Source organism: Staurois parvus, unplaced genomic scaffold, assembly GCF_062004578.1.
Source record: "Staurois parvus isolate SC_StPar_1 unplaced genomic scaffold, SC_StPar_1.0 ptg000978l, whole genome shotgun sequence".
Lineage (NCBI taxonomy): Eukaryota > Metazoa > Chordata > Amphibia > Anura > Ranidae > Staurois > Staurois parvus.
In genome coordinates this window covers 2313256-2328517 of record NW_028318774.1, presented here as the reverse complement: position 1 = coordinate 2328517, position 15262 = coordinate 2313256, and the positions used below count along the sequence as shown (strand labels likewise).

General features: G+C 44.7%; 1 protein-coding gene across 1 annotated transcript in view; it reads right to left on the bottom strand.

Annotated features, from left to right (window-relative positions):
• TDRD9 (tudor domain containing 9) overlaps nt 1-15262 on the bottom strand; it is a 395653-nt gene that overhangs the window by 31125 nt on the left and 349266 nt on the right. The gene's annotated exons all lie outside the window — the stretch shown is intronic.

Sequence of the window (15262 nt, the reverse complement as noted above, 5' to 3'; positions counted from 1 at the left end):
GCACTGATCACTGTATTGGTGTCACTGGGGATGTCAGTGACCCCAAGTCAGTCGCCCCCAGTGTCAGAATGTTCGCCGCAGTCCCGCAATAAGTCGCTGATCGCCAGTATCTATACCGCCATTTGTAAACTCTATAACTTTTACGTAAACCAATTAATTTACACGTATTGGGATTTTTTTTTAGCAAAGACATGAAGTAGAATACATTTTGGCCAAAATTTATGACGAAATTTGATTTTTAAATATTTTTTACGGGACATGTTTTATAGCAAAAAATCCAAAATATAGTTTTTTTTCTCGAAATGGTCAGCCTTTTTTTTTTTTTTAAAGCGCAAAAAATAAAAAATGCACAGGCGATCAAATACCACCGAAAGAAAGCTCAATTTGTGGGAAAAAAAGGGACAAATTTAATTTGGGTGTAGTGTTGCATGACCGCGCAATTGTCAGTTAAAGTAACACAGTGACGTAACACAAACCACCTCTGTAACCGCTTTCTGACCGCCCTATAGCAGAAATACTGCTACAGGGCGGCACGGGTGCACAAAATCACAGATCGTGTCAGATTGCCCGTCAGTACAACAGTCATCACATTTAACTCCTTGACTGCCAGGAATGCGCTCATACACAAACCTCCATTGCTAGTCTAGTGTGTGAACGGATCATTATCTTTGATCAGACCAGCACTATACCAGCGTTAACATTAGTATAGCGTCCCCAAAAATGCAGCGTTAGCAGGATCAGCTCCGACACCTGCCAGCACCTGAGTTTAGCCCCTACGCTTACCCCCCCTTCTCCCCCACAGCAAGTGCAGTGTCAGTAGGTCACGGTCACTTGATATATTACACACAAAACTGCAGTGTTCGCAGAATCAGGCCTGATCTTGGTTAGCACTTGTCAGTAAATTTTGATGACTCTCATATGCAGCAGAGTGCCAGTACTAGTGCCACGCTACCTTTTGGTGAACTGGCGAGTACTAGTGGCCTAGTACATCCTGGTCTTTCACATATCTCTTAGATTGTAAGCTCCCAGGATCAGGCCCTACTAACCCTCTTGTATTGAACTGTATTGTCTCTCGTTATATTGTAGCGCTGAACAAACTGTTGGCGCCATAAATCCTGTATAATAATAATACCAGCACTGCAGTATGAGTTGGCGACGTGGTGAGTCCCATAAGTGCAGTACAGGCTGGTGCGGTGGCGAGCACAAGTATTGTCCCACAACCACAAAGAATTCGCAAAAACACAGGCCCGTAGAGCCCCTAGTATCCTTCCAGAAGTGCTTCTAAATCTGGATTGGCAGCCCACAAATTTTGCAGCACCCGTACTTCCCCCATTCACTGCCCAATCCGGAATTCAGGCGGAAACAGCAAATTTAACTACTCCCCTTCATTTTTTGGAGCGGTTTTTCATGGAAGATCTGTATGCATTGATTGTGGATCAAAGCAATTTATATGCACAACAGTTTATCGCCACCAACCCAAATCTTGCCAGACCATTCACATGGAAACTCATTACGGTTTCTGAATTTAAATTTTTTTGGGCCTAACCCTCAACATGGGCATTACTAAGAAAAAAAAAATGAATTGCGGTTGTTTTGGTAGACAGACCCGATTCATCATATCCAGTGCTGTAGAGCTCCTAGTATCTTTCCGGCTATGCTTGCAAATCCCGATTGACAGCCCACAAATTCGGCAGCACCCGTACTTCCCCCAAAAACTGCCCAACCCAGAATTCAGGTGGAAATAGCAAATTTAACTACTCCCCTTCAATTTCGGAGCTGTTTTTCACAGAATATCTGTATGCGTTGATTGTGGATCAAAGCAATTTATATGCACAACAATTTATTGCCGCCAACCCAAATTCATACCTTGGCAGACCAGTCGCATGGAAACTCATTACGGTTTTGAATTTACATTTTTTTTGGGCCTAACCCTCAACATAGGCATTAATAAAAAAAAAAATGATTGCACTTGTATTGGTCCGCAGACCTGATTCATCATATGTGCTCTCTGCTGCCATGGCTAGGCAAAGATATGAGCGTATAGTGTGTTTTCTGCATTTCAACGACAGTACACTGTCATCCTCGGGGTAACCCTGAATTTTACCGACTCCACAAAATTCAGCCCCTCGTAAATCACCTTAACCAAAAATTTGCAGATGTCTATACTCCCCAGCAAAACATCTGCGTTGATGAGTCCCTCATTAATTTTTCTGGCCGCCTTGATTCAAACAATTTCTCCCCTGCAAGCGTGCCAAATATGGGGTCAAGATGTAGAAGACCTGTAAGAGGACAACAGGCTATACTTATAAGTTTCGGGGTACCACTTATACGTGGACAATTTTTATTTAAGCATGCCACTATTTAGACATTTGTTCAATCTTGGAACTGGCGCTTGTGGCAAATTGTGACCTAATGTGTGCCCACCATTAGAAGTGGGTGAATGCAGGGCGGCATATTCTAATGGTGGGCATACCACACACATTTTCTGGCAGAGATTTCATCTCTTTTTTCATTCAGTCCACAGGCTGCATTAAAAATAAAAAAAAAATAAAAAAAAGAACATAGCATATACACCCAACAAAGATCAGTGATGTATTGGTACATCACTGGACTTTGAATGGTTATACCAGGATGATGCCTACAGCTGCAGGCATCATCCTGGTATCATTTTTCTCAGCCGGCGATCGGCTTTCATATAAAAGCAATCCTAGTGGGTAATTAGCTGCAGGATTGCTTTTACAAGCAGCGGGAGATGATGCCCCCCCTCCCCCACTGCCTTCCACGGCCTTCTCGGGCAGTCCCATGCCATCGGGGGAAACTGAGAATGCAGCAGCTGTTTCTGCCAGCTGACCATAGAGCTGATTGGAGACCAGAGTGGTGCCAATCATCTCTACAGCCTAAGAAATCAGAAGCTAAAAGCATTTAATCACTTCAGTTTTGCAGGATATAAACAGCGCCATTTGTAAATTGGGAAAGCATCTGATTACACCGATTTTGGTTTGATTAGATAATGTAAGGGCAGAGGAGATAAACCCCAGATTTCTCAAAAAAGAATATATGACAATGCCCATTGACGTTATAGGGGATAGTTGCATTCCTTGTGATAGCATTAAAAGTGATAAAAAAAAAAACTAAAAAAAAAAAATGAAAAGGTACAGTGTAAAAATAATTTAAAAAAATCAAAATAACTTAAAAATGAAAAAAAAAAAAAAAAAAAATCGCCCCTCCCATTCACGCACACCTGTGTGCACAACCATGTAAACAGTGGTTGCACCATGCATGTGGGGTATTGCCGTTAACGTCAGATCAAGGGCAGTAATTCTAACACTAGACCTCCTCTGTAAATCTAAAATGGTAGCTTTTAAAGCATTGCCTATGGATATTAAAAATATATGCAGATTGTCGCCATTGCACGGGGCATGTGCAGTTTTAAAGCATGTCAGGTTTGGTATCTATTTACTCGGCATACCATTATCTTTTATATTTTACCAAATAATTGGCCAATATATTGTGTTTTTATGCATTAAAAGAAAAAAAAAAAAGTGTATTTTTTAAAAATTGGCTTTTGAAAAATCACCGCGAGTACTATGTGCCATAAAAAATTGTAGTGCCCACCATTTTATTCACTAGGGTGTCAGCTTTAAAAAAAATATATAATGTTTGGGGGTTTAAATTAATTTCCTAGCAAACTGATTTTTTCATATGAACAAAAAGTGTCAGAAAAGGCTTGGTCTTCAGGTGGTTAGAAGAGTGAATGATGTGTGGCATAAACTTCTAATGCTGGGCATAGAATGCCCCCACCCCCCAAAACGACCCCTTTTTGGACAGTAGACACCCCAAACTATTTGCTGAGAGGCATGTTGAATCAATAGAAGAAATGATTTTTTTACCGCACGTTTTTGGAAAATGACAAAAAAAACTTTTTTTTTTTTTTTACACAATATTGTCACTTAAATGATTTACTGCTCACACACGTGGAATTACTCCCCAAAATACATTCTGCTACTTCTACGGAGTATGGGGGTACCACATGTAACAGCGTATACCCAGAGATGGACGCGGTTCAACCATTTTGGCTTCAACCTCCATCTTGGCAAAGGGGTTAACCATCCTGACAAACATATTTCCCCCTCATTCCCCCCCTTCCCTCTCTGTTAATTCACAAGGACATCTGGTTGTGGGTCACTGGCAAGCTAGAGCCAGCAGGGAGCCCAGAGCTAAAAAACACCTCTCTGAGCCAGGGCCTAGCTGTCCAAAGAACCTGCGCAATTTAACAATAAGGCAAGCTTTCCCCAGAGTTCAAAGAACATTCCCAGGAAACACGACCAGCTAACCTTTGTTAAAATCCATTTTTCCCCTATGTCTCATATCTTGGAATATGAGAGACTTACATACTTGACATATCTTCAGACTGGCCACTGGCACGAGAAGGCGAACAGTTTGGTAGGTCACTCGCATTGTCTCAAATACATGGAAAATAGAAAAGTAGATCTCGTGAACCGTACAGTGTATAATTCCATAATTCATATCTAATCAATCCTCAGACGTGTCTGCATAATAATCTACCCGCGGGTGGAATGTCACTTGTGCAGATGGAAAGTTATGGGCCAAAATATGAGTTAGGGGAGATTTTGGCTCTAGTTGAGGTATCCACCCATACCTTCACGCCCTAAAAACGGGGTATTGGTCCTTGACTTCAGAGACACACCCTGCTGCGGACTACAAAATAGGCTGTCAGGCCTAAGAGTGTAAGTTGAAGACATCTCCCATTTTAACATCAGTACCACCTGGGGAGACCCGTGCCCTTTGCTCTGAAACTTGGATCTGCTAACCCAGGATTTTGGCAAGTACCTTAACCCTTTCACCTCTCTCTGATATCTCTTTGCTGTGCTGTTAGTCTCTGTGTATTTATATATATATATATCTTGGTTACATCTTTTTCTGTAAATTTTTTTTTGCACCCGTTTGACCTTTTAGTAGTAAATCTCTCCTTCTGAAAGTGAACTGTTTCTATAGCGCTTTATTGCAATTTACGAATTCCTGCCTCTATGCAGAGGGTTAAACAAACACAGTAGCGTTCTCTTTAATCGGCCTGCGGTGACCGTATTATGCAGACGATTATCTCAACCATTATAGCGTTTTAGCTGATATCGCCTAGTTTCCTCTTTCTTTGTACAAAAAGGAGGTGGTGGCAGTGTGAAGGGTTAATTGCGTAATTAACCTGACCCAGTAACAATCGATTCAGGCTGCCGGTACATCGATTGTGGTCCAATTAGCTGGAAAATCGTTGTGCAGGGTGCAGCTGGGTGTGGCATTGTTACGCACATGACATCGCGGTTTTAGATAGGCTAGTCCTTCGATCACGAGTTTGGGGAGAAGGTCTGGGGTCTGACGCTGCGATTGTGACACCACATGTGAGACATTTTGGCAGTCTAGCCAATTACAGGACCCCAAAATCCAATAAGCATCTTCAGGCTTTTAGAGGGCTTTATTTCCTCATTACACTTCCAGACTATCTATCACAGTTTCAAAGGCCCTGAAATGCCAGGATAGCACCTAACCCCCCCAATGGAAAGTAGACACCCCAAGGAATTTGATAAGAAGCATGGTAAGTATTTTGCAGATCTCATTTGTTGCCACAAGTTTTAGGAAAATGAAGAAAAAAAACAAACATTTCTTCTATTCTTTTTTTTAATTTCAAAACCTTGTGAGAAAAAATGAGATCTGCAAAATACTCACCATGGTTCTTTTTAAATTCTTTGGGGTGTCTACTTTCCAGAAAGGGGTCATTTGGGGGGGGGGGGGTTGGTGCTATCCTGGCATTTCAGGGCCTTTACACTTCCTCACTACCTATCACAGTTTCAAAGAGGAAGATACACACCTTCAGGCTTTCTAAGCGGTCATTGGATTTCAGGTTCCTGTATGTGGCTAGGCTCCCAAATAGTCTCACACACGTGGTATCCCCATACTCGGTAGAAGTAGCAGAATGTATTTTGGGGTGTAATTCCACATATATCCAAAGCTTGTGCGAGAAATAAATCATTTAAATGACATCTTTATGTAAAAAAAAAAAAAAAGTCATTTTCCAGAAACTTGTGGAAAAAAAAAAAAAAAATCTTCCATGGACTAAATATGCCTCTCAGCAGATAGCTTAGGGTGTCTACTTTCCAAAAAGGGGTAATTTAGGGGTGTTTGTACTATCCTGATATTTTGGCACCTCAAGAAATGTGATGGGCAGTAAGAAAGTAAAAGCTGTGTAAATTCCATTATCTATACCATAGTTTGTAGACACTATAACTAGAGATGAGCGAATTATACAAAAATTCGATTCGGCTGATTCGCCGAATTCGCGGAATAAATTCGATTCGAGGCGAATATATTCACTGCGAATTTAACTTATAAAAAGGGTGTTTCTAGGCTTCAGAGAGCCTTTATATTAGTGCAGAACACTGTACCTTTAATTTAAATGCCCTTGGAGTCTGCTGGGGAAGAGAACTAATACTGTCAGTCAGTATGACATGCAGATGAGTGCCGTCAATCTTAGAATCACCGCACACTTCACTCATTTGGGCAGTCACGGGGCCAAAACCAGAGTGTGGAGCCACAGTGTGGCGGTGGAGGCAGCAGCAATGGGAGGCCATACAGCACCCTATGACAAAATGGAACCCACCAGCAGTGTGAGGAGACCTGAAAGTGGCACATGGCAGAGTGTGGCGATGGAGACAGCAGCAATGGAAGGCCGTACAGGGACCCATGACACACTCTGGACCTGGCAGCAGCATGAGGAGGCGGTACAGGGGCCCATGACAGATTACGGGCCTGGCAGCAGCATGAGGAGTCGGTACGGGGGCCCATGGCAGATTACGGGCCTGGCAGCAGCATGAGGAGGCGGCACAGGGGCCCATGGCAGAGTGGCGGAGCGTAAGCAGCTAAAATTGAAGGCCATACAGAGGCCTATGTTATAAAGTCCCCCCAGCAGCAGCGTGGGGAGACGACTAATAGTCGTCTCCCCACGCTGCTGCTGGGGGGACTTTTTGTACGGCCTCCTATTGCTGCTGCCTCCACCGCCACCCTTCGCCATGTGCCTCTGTCGTCTGCTCATGCTGCTGACGGCTTCCGCTTTTTAACCGAGGCCTGTGTTTGGCTTCCGAATACTGCTGCATCCACCGCCACCCTGCGCCATGTGTCTCTGTCGTCTGCTCACGGCTTCCGCTTTTTAACCTAGGCCTGTGTATGGCTTCAGAATAATGCTGCCTACACCGCCACCCTGCGCCATGTGCCTCTGTCGTCTGCTCACGCTGCTGCCAGGTCCATACTGATTCATGGCCCCCTGTACCGGCTCCTCATGAACGTGGTTCAGCGGGTTTGCATCACTTAACGGCAAATCGTTGACAAACGCTGGGACGTTCAGTGTTGTGCGCATTAAGCCAGACACCAAAGGGCAGCACAGACCTGTTATTACTCGCTCAAGCATGGCTGAACAAAACCAGTCTCTACCACAAATTGGACCCAGACCTGCCCAGGGTCTCGTAAGTAGATTGCACGGAGGAGTAGAGTTCGTTATTGGAATTAACTGTGAGGGACTTTTAAACCTAGGCCTGTGTATGGCCTTCAATTGAAGCTGCTTCTGCTCCGCCACTCTGCCATTGGACTCTTGATAGTCGTCGACGACAGAGACACATGGCGCGGGGTGGCGGTGGATGCAGCAGTATTCGGAAGCCAAACACAGGCCTCGGTTAAAAAGCGGAAGCCGTCAGCAGCATGAGCAGACGACAGAGGCACATGGCGCAGGGTGGCGGTGGAGGCAGCAGCAATGGAAGGCCATACAGCACCCTATCACAAAATGGAACCCACCAACAGTGTAAGGAGACCTGAAAGTGGCACATGGCAGAGTCTGGCGATGAAGTCAGCAGCAATGGGAGGCCGTACAGGGACCCATGACACACTCTGGACCTGGCAGCAGCAAGAGGAGGTGGTACAGGGGCCCATGGCAGAGTGGCGAAGCGTAAGCAGCTTAAATTGAAGGCCATACAGAGGCCTATGTTAAAAATAATAACATGTTTGGGGCATGATTCATGGCGGATTTAGTCAGTTGTGTCAGGAACTGGTGGTTTGAAATCCAGACTAATCCACGCCTGATTCATTTTCACAAACGTGAGTCTCTCCACACTTTGGGTGGACAGTCGTGTCCTCCGCGGAGTTACAATACCTCCTGCCGCACTAAACACGCGCTCCGATGCCACGCTACTGGCCGGGCATGACAGCCTTTCAAGGGCAAATTCAGCTAGTTGGGGCCAAAGGTCAAGTTTCGTTGCCCAGTAGTCAAGGGGATTGTCTACTTCGGTTGGCAGGGTGCTGTCCAAGTAGGCCCGAGCCTGTTGTTTGAGGTCCTGCTCCAGGTCCACCTGATGCTGCTGCGGCTGGTTAGTAGTTTCCTCACTGCGCTGGTGAAGAAAGCTACTCATCATCGACTGCAGACTGAGGCAGCCGCTGCTGGTGGAGCTGCCACTGCTCCTACCACCCCACCCCTCCCCTGCTGCCATGGCAGCGGAACGCGAGCGCACAGGGCCCACAGTGTCTGAGGATGGACGTTGGCGCAGAAAGGCAGAGACCAACTGACTACATAGGTTGTTTTTATAGTACTTTTTTTGGCCTCCCTCTCAGCAGGTGTGAAAAAGGCCACCATTTTTGAACGGTAGCGAGGGTCCAACAAGGTGGACAGCCAAAAGTCATCCCTCTGTCTGATGGTTATTATTCGGCTGTCGCTACGCAAGCAACCGAGCATGCTATGGGCCATTTGTGCCAAGGAATGCGAGGGACTCCCTGCCTCCATCTCCACAGCATACTGCCACGGTGCGTCTGGGTCCTCTGTCTCCTCCTCCTCTACCAGATGCTCCTGCTCCTCCACTCCTGTCCGCTGAGTGGAAAAACCACCCATTTCACTCAATAATTCCTGAGCACCAATGTCCTCCTCTACCTCCTCCTCTTCTTCCTGTCCTGCCCCCACAGGGGTCATGTGGCGTTGAGCATCAGGCGATGCTGTGGAATTCCGTTCTGCCGCTGCAGCTCAAGGAGGGTGTGCTTTGCGGTGTAGGAATGGCTGAAATGCATGCAAAGTTTACGTGACATTTTAAGGATGTCTTGCAGTGGGATGGTGGATTTTAGGAACCGCTTGACAACCAGATTGAACACGTGAGCCATGCATGGCGCATGGCACAACCTTCCTTGACGCAGAGCAGACACCATGTTCTTTCCGTTGTCGGTCAACATGGTTCCGATTTTCAGTTTGCGCGGAGACAGCCATCTGTCGATTTCTCTGTTCATTACACTCAGAAGTTCCTCCACTGTGTGACTACGTTCGCCAAGGCATACCAGGTGCAGCACAGCGTGACACCGTTGCGCCCTGCACATGTGATATGCCGGTCGGGTAATGGGACTTGGCACGGGGGTGGCGGCTGAGGACACGGCGGAAGAAGAGGTGGTAGAGGCGGACATCTTTGCTGGACCAAGGACGTGCAAACGTGGAGGCAAAAGCGGCGTGACCTGTCCAAGTTGCTGGTGCGGCTGTGCCGGCACCACGTTCACCCAGTGGGCCGTAAATGACATGTACTGTCCCTGACCGTAGTTACAGCTCCACACGTCGGCGCTGCCGTACACTTTGGCAGAGACCGACATGCTCAAAGACTGGCCCACCATCTCTTCTACATGTGAATGCAGGGCTGGCACTGCCTTTTTGGCGAAGAAATGCCGGCTTGGCACTCTCCACCGCGGCTCGGCACAAGCCATCATTTCTCGGAAAGGTGCTGAGTCCACCACTTGGAAAGGGAGGGACTGCAGCACCAGCAACTTGGACAGGAGGACGTTCAGCTTCTGCACCGTCGGGTGCGTGCTCGCAAACTGTTGTCTCTTGGAAACGGATTCCAAGAAAGACTGCTGACGGAATCCGTGAAGAGGAGTAGCAGGAGAAGGAGCATCTGAACGAGCGGAAGATGCCAACGAGCGACAACTCCCCTCAGCAGAGGTGTTGGAGCCTTGACTGGCTGATAGAGGGCGATTGACGTCGGGTGACGGAGCAAGTAACGGAGCGGGGGTTGGGGCAGGCAGAACCGCCGTATCTTTATCACGGTTTTCCCAGGCCACCAAATGGCGACGCTGCATATGCTGACGCAACGCTGTAGTCCCAACATGGGCCCCCTGGCCACGCTTGACTTTCTGGCCACATAGTCGACATACGGCTACGTTTACTTCCTCGGGCGGCTTGACGAAAAATTGCCACACCGCCGAGTAGGAAACTTTGCCCCTGCTACTCCTCACTGGCTGACTGCTACTTCCTCCGTGCACACCGGCACCACTACTGGCCGTGGTGGTAGGCTGCAGTGGAGCTGGTGCTCTACTCCGTGGCCGTTTGCCTCCACTGACACTGCTGCGACCCTGCTGCCTCCTGGGCAACCCACCGACTGTTTTGCTCGCTGCCAAGCTGCCACCCTCTTCTCCTGATGATGCGGAAGCAATAGCCTGATGACGACGAGGCTGCCAAGTGCGATCAGCCTCATCATCATCAATTAGGGTCTCCGCCTCACTACTAGCCCCCTCGGCTGCGTGTGGGTCAGGAGACAGACCTACCGGCTACCGAGCCACTCTCCTCGCCACTACTTCTTCGCCTGGCTGCTGAAGAGGCGGATGTCTCCCCCCGTTCCTGACCGCCCTCTGTTAGCTCTTCCTCACTGTACAGTGGGGCTGAGCCCACAGCATGCGATACTTCGCTTGGTGAGGGAACACCAAAGGACAGGGGCAGGTAGAGGACACGTGATTTCAGTGGGCTTACTCCCGGGCCATGCCAACTAACGGTTGTGTCTGACGTACCCACCGACCGTTGGCTGTAGGTGTCAGAGGTGACCTGGGAAGAGGAAGACGACCGAGCCAACCAATCGATGACGGCAGGGTTGTCGGTGGAGACACGACCGCTGGATGACACCGGGAGCACTGGCCTCTGGCTGCGACTAGTGCTGCCTCGACCCCTTCCTCTGCTGCCACGTCTGCTCGCTCCTGAAACATTGCCTCCTCTGCGTGTTGTCTGACATACTCTTTAATTCAATAGTGCTTGTGAAGCAGAAATTAACGATTCTGTGTCCCCGAGTAACGATTCTGTGTCCCCGAGTAACGATTCTGTGTCCCCGATTAACGATTCTGTGTCCCCGAGTAACGATTCTGTGTCCCCGAGTAACGATTCTGTGTCCCCGAGTAACGATTCTGTGTCCCCGAGTAACGATTCTGTGTCCCCGAGTAACGATTCTGTGTCCCCGAGTAACGATTCTGTGTCCCCGAGTAACGATTCTGTGTCCCCGAGTAACAATTCTGTGTCCCCGAGTAACAATTCTGTGTCTGTCCCTGAGTAACGATTCTGTGTCCCTGAGTAACGATTCTGTGTCCCTGAGTAACGATTCTGTGGCCCTAAAGTCTCTGTGGCCCTAACTCTGTCCCTAATACAGACAGGTCTGTCTCTCTTGAATGACCGGAGGCTAATGGAGAATTCTAAGATGGCCGCGATTTATAGCTCCACCATTACACAGTGCTGGCTGGCTGCTGATTGGCTAATGCGATCACATGTCATGAATGAATGCATTATGGGTCAGCGCGCCTTGTCTGCGCGCCTTCCCAGAGATCCCCGCTCCGTCGCCACACATGTCGCCGCCATTTTTGGGAAAATTCGATTCGTGCATCCGAAGTTTGCTAATTTTCGGATTCGGCACGAATCGAATTTTTCCTAATCTTCGAAACGAATTCCACTTCGCCATGTTCGATTCGCTCATCTCTAACTATAACTTTCACACAAAGCAATAAATATACACTTACTGGGATTTTTTTTAACCAAAAACATGTAGCAGAATACATTTTGGCCTAAATTTATGACGAAATTTTAGTTTAGGATATTTTTTATGACTGAAATGAGAAAATATTTTTTTCCAAAAATAATTTCTCTTCTCAAACTTTTTGTTTATAGCGCCAAAAATAAAAAGCGCACAGGTGATCAAATACCACCAAAAGAAAGCTCTATTTGTGTGAAAAAAAGGACAAATTTATGTACTGTATTGCATGACTAGGCAATTGTCCGTTTAACAGCGCTGTATAGCCAAAAAAAAGTGTCGTAAATTGCAGTATCTATACCATAGTTTGTAGACACTATAACTAATCGCACAAAGCAATCAATATACACTTATTGGGATTTTTTTTTTACGAAAAACATGTAGTCCTGGATGTGACGAAACGCATCAGGGAAGTGACGTCGGACGCAAGGAGCAGGAACCGGAAGTGATACGGCGGCCATCTTTACTTTTGGAAATCGCTGCACTTTCCACATGGGAACTGCCTGGTAATCCCCAGGAACTGGGGGATATATTTTTTGTGCATCTCTTATTCTATTTACATGTAAGCAGATTAATTAAAGCAATATGGTCTTGTAATATACAGAGTTACACTATCATCATTTCTTATTATATATGTATGGAGCCTGGAATATTTGGATCAAGCCTTACGGATAACCATGGAGGGATGATAATATAGTGTTACTCTGCAATAGCAAAGGAGGAGAAAGAAATTTGTTGGGTGATTTCTGCAACTGTCATCCTAAGGAGTTTTCTCTTTTATCTTTGGTTAGGTTATATATGTCTTACTTATTAGAAGTGTCACACTTTTGAAGTGGTTTTCACTGAATGAAACACATAACTAATTGGCATGAGTGTTTGCAATTTCTCACGAGTGTTTCACTATTTTTGTGATATATTTTTTTTTCTCCTTTAGTATTATGTTAATACACTATTTTAGTTTCTTTTAATTTTTGAGGTTTTCATAAAAGTCACCGGAAGGAATCAACACTATGAGAAATTTCAAGTTTATTACATTCATCTTTCTAATATTGGTTTGGACTATTGAGACAATGGACACTTATGAGTATTGTTGATAAGACTATTATTTATTATCACTTATAAGGGGTGTGAGTTATTTATGTATTCCAATTAGGGATTTGTTTAATGAGGGGGATATTTGATTCTTTTTAGAATATTTTTTGAATTTTGTACTTTCAAGGGTTGAAAGTTTTTTCTAATTTGAATCCAGAGAGTGATTGGGTCTTTGTGAGATATACCATATTCACATTTTTGGTTTTTATAGAATACATTTTGGCCTAAATTTATAACTAACTTTGAGTTTACTATATCATTTTTATAGCTGAAAGTAAAAAAATTAGGTTTTTCTTCAAAATTATCGGTCTTTTTTTGTTTATAGCACGAAAAATAAAAAGCGCACAGGTGATCAAATACCACCGAAAGAAAGCTCTATTTGTGTGAAAAAAGGACTTAAATTTCGTTTGGGTGCAGCATTGCATAACCGCACAATTATCAGTTGAATTAGTGCAGCGCCGAGTAGCAAAAAGAGGCCTGGTCAGGAAGGAGGATAAATTCTCAGGAGGGCAAGTAGTTAAAGTGTGTTTTGCATAAAAAAAATTGTTTGAAAACCGCTGTACAAAATCTCATGCGACATAAATATGCAACAACCACTATTTTATTCTCTATGGTCTCTGCCTAAATAAAAAAAATGCTTGGGATTTTAAGTAGTTTTCTAGCACAAGACAGCCTAAGAAGGGTAGAGGTCAAAGTGAAGGAAGTGACAGAAAATGACAGGCAGATAGCAATAAAACAAATGTATCTACTCCCTTCTTCTCACTAAGCTCAGCTGCACAAAATCAAAGCTAGAAAATCTGTGACATAACAAGGACTTCCAATGAAGAAAGAACACGGACACCAGGGTAGACTAGGGGATGATATGCTCATTAAATATTATTCGGCGCTGGTCCAAATGCTAAAAGTGTAAGCTCAAACCTCAATTTTGGAACTCTGACTGAACATAGCTGCAACCCCAATATCTATTTAACTACTTGACCCCCTGACTAATACTGACACTTCTCTGCTACATGTAAAAATCTGCATTTTTTTTTTTTTACTATAAAATTATGTAGAACCCCCCTAAACAAATATTTTTAAGCAGAGGCCCTAGAGGATAAATTGGTGGTAGATTTTTAATGACACATGACATTTGCGCAACATTTTTCCCAACACATTTTTATGAAAAATACATTTTAATGAATTTTAGTGAACTCAAACACAAAACCCATTTTTTGGTAAAATATAAAAGATGACGTTTCGCCGAATAATTGGATACCACACATCACACTTTAAAAATGTTGTAGGCTATTGTAATGTTGCTACTATTATGATACATTAACTTATCCATAGGTGACACTTTAAAAGCCTTTAGAAGTTACAACTTTAGATTGTTACACAGAAGGTATGGTGCTGAAATTATTGCTCTGGCTCTGATGCTCGTAGCGATATATCACGTGTGGTGCAATCAACATTTACATATGCATGCATGACTAGTGTGTGCATTCACATTTGTGTGTGTGAGCCCAAGGAGACGGGGCACTGTAAATGTGTTTTTTTTTTTGTTTTTTTTTAACACTAACTTTAATAAAAAATTTTTTGATCAACTGTATTACTGTCACAAAGGATTAATAAAATTTCTTGTGATAGCATGGGTCTTGACAGGTCCTCTTTTTGGAAACATCTGGGATCCATCAGACCCCATATCTCTTCTCTGCCCTCCAAAGCATCTGATCAAACCAAGATTAGTTTGATCAAATGCTGCACAAGCCGGTAACTGCTTGTCAAACCAAAACTGGAAGTGACCATCTTCGTTGCTTTCGGTTTCTGACATCACAGAAGAGGGGTGGGAACTTCCATTCCTTCCTCTCTGAACAGGTTGCACTGTTACTGGGCTCCTCGACTGGACATGGCAGCTTGGTAAAGGCAGCGGAAGGAACGGGGGGAACCTCCATGCCCTGCCTGTAAAGGTTATACTGTGGCTGAAAAGCTGCTCAGATCACTTATACAAAAAAGAGAAACACTGGCAGAAAAAAAAATACTTGCTAGGATCAGGACTGTAGCTGCAGTCATGAATATATATATATATATATATATATATATATATATATATATATATATACACACATATATATATATACACACACACACACACACACGAATTACGGGTGGGACGTGGTTGAAAAAAGGTTGTCTAGTACACACTAGTTCATTGTAAGTAAAAAACTGAAATAGTTTTCAAAATGGGGCATGATCTGACAAAGCTGAAATGACAGGTTGTTCAATAACCCTATCAGTTGCAAGCAGCAATCCATTAATTATAATCG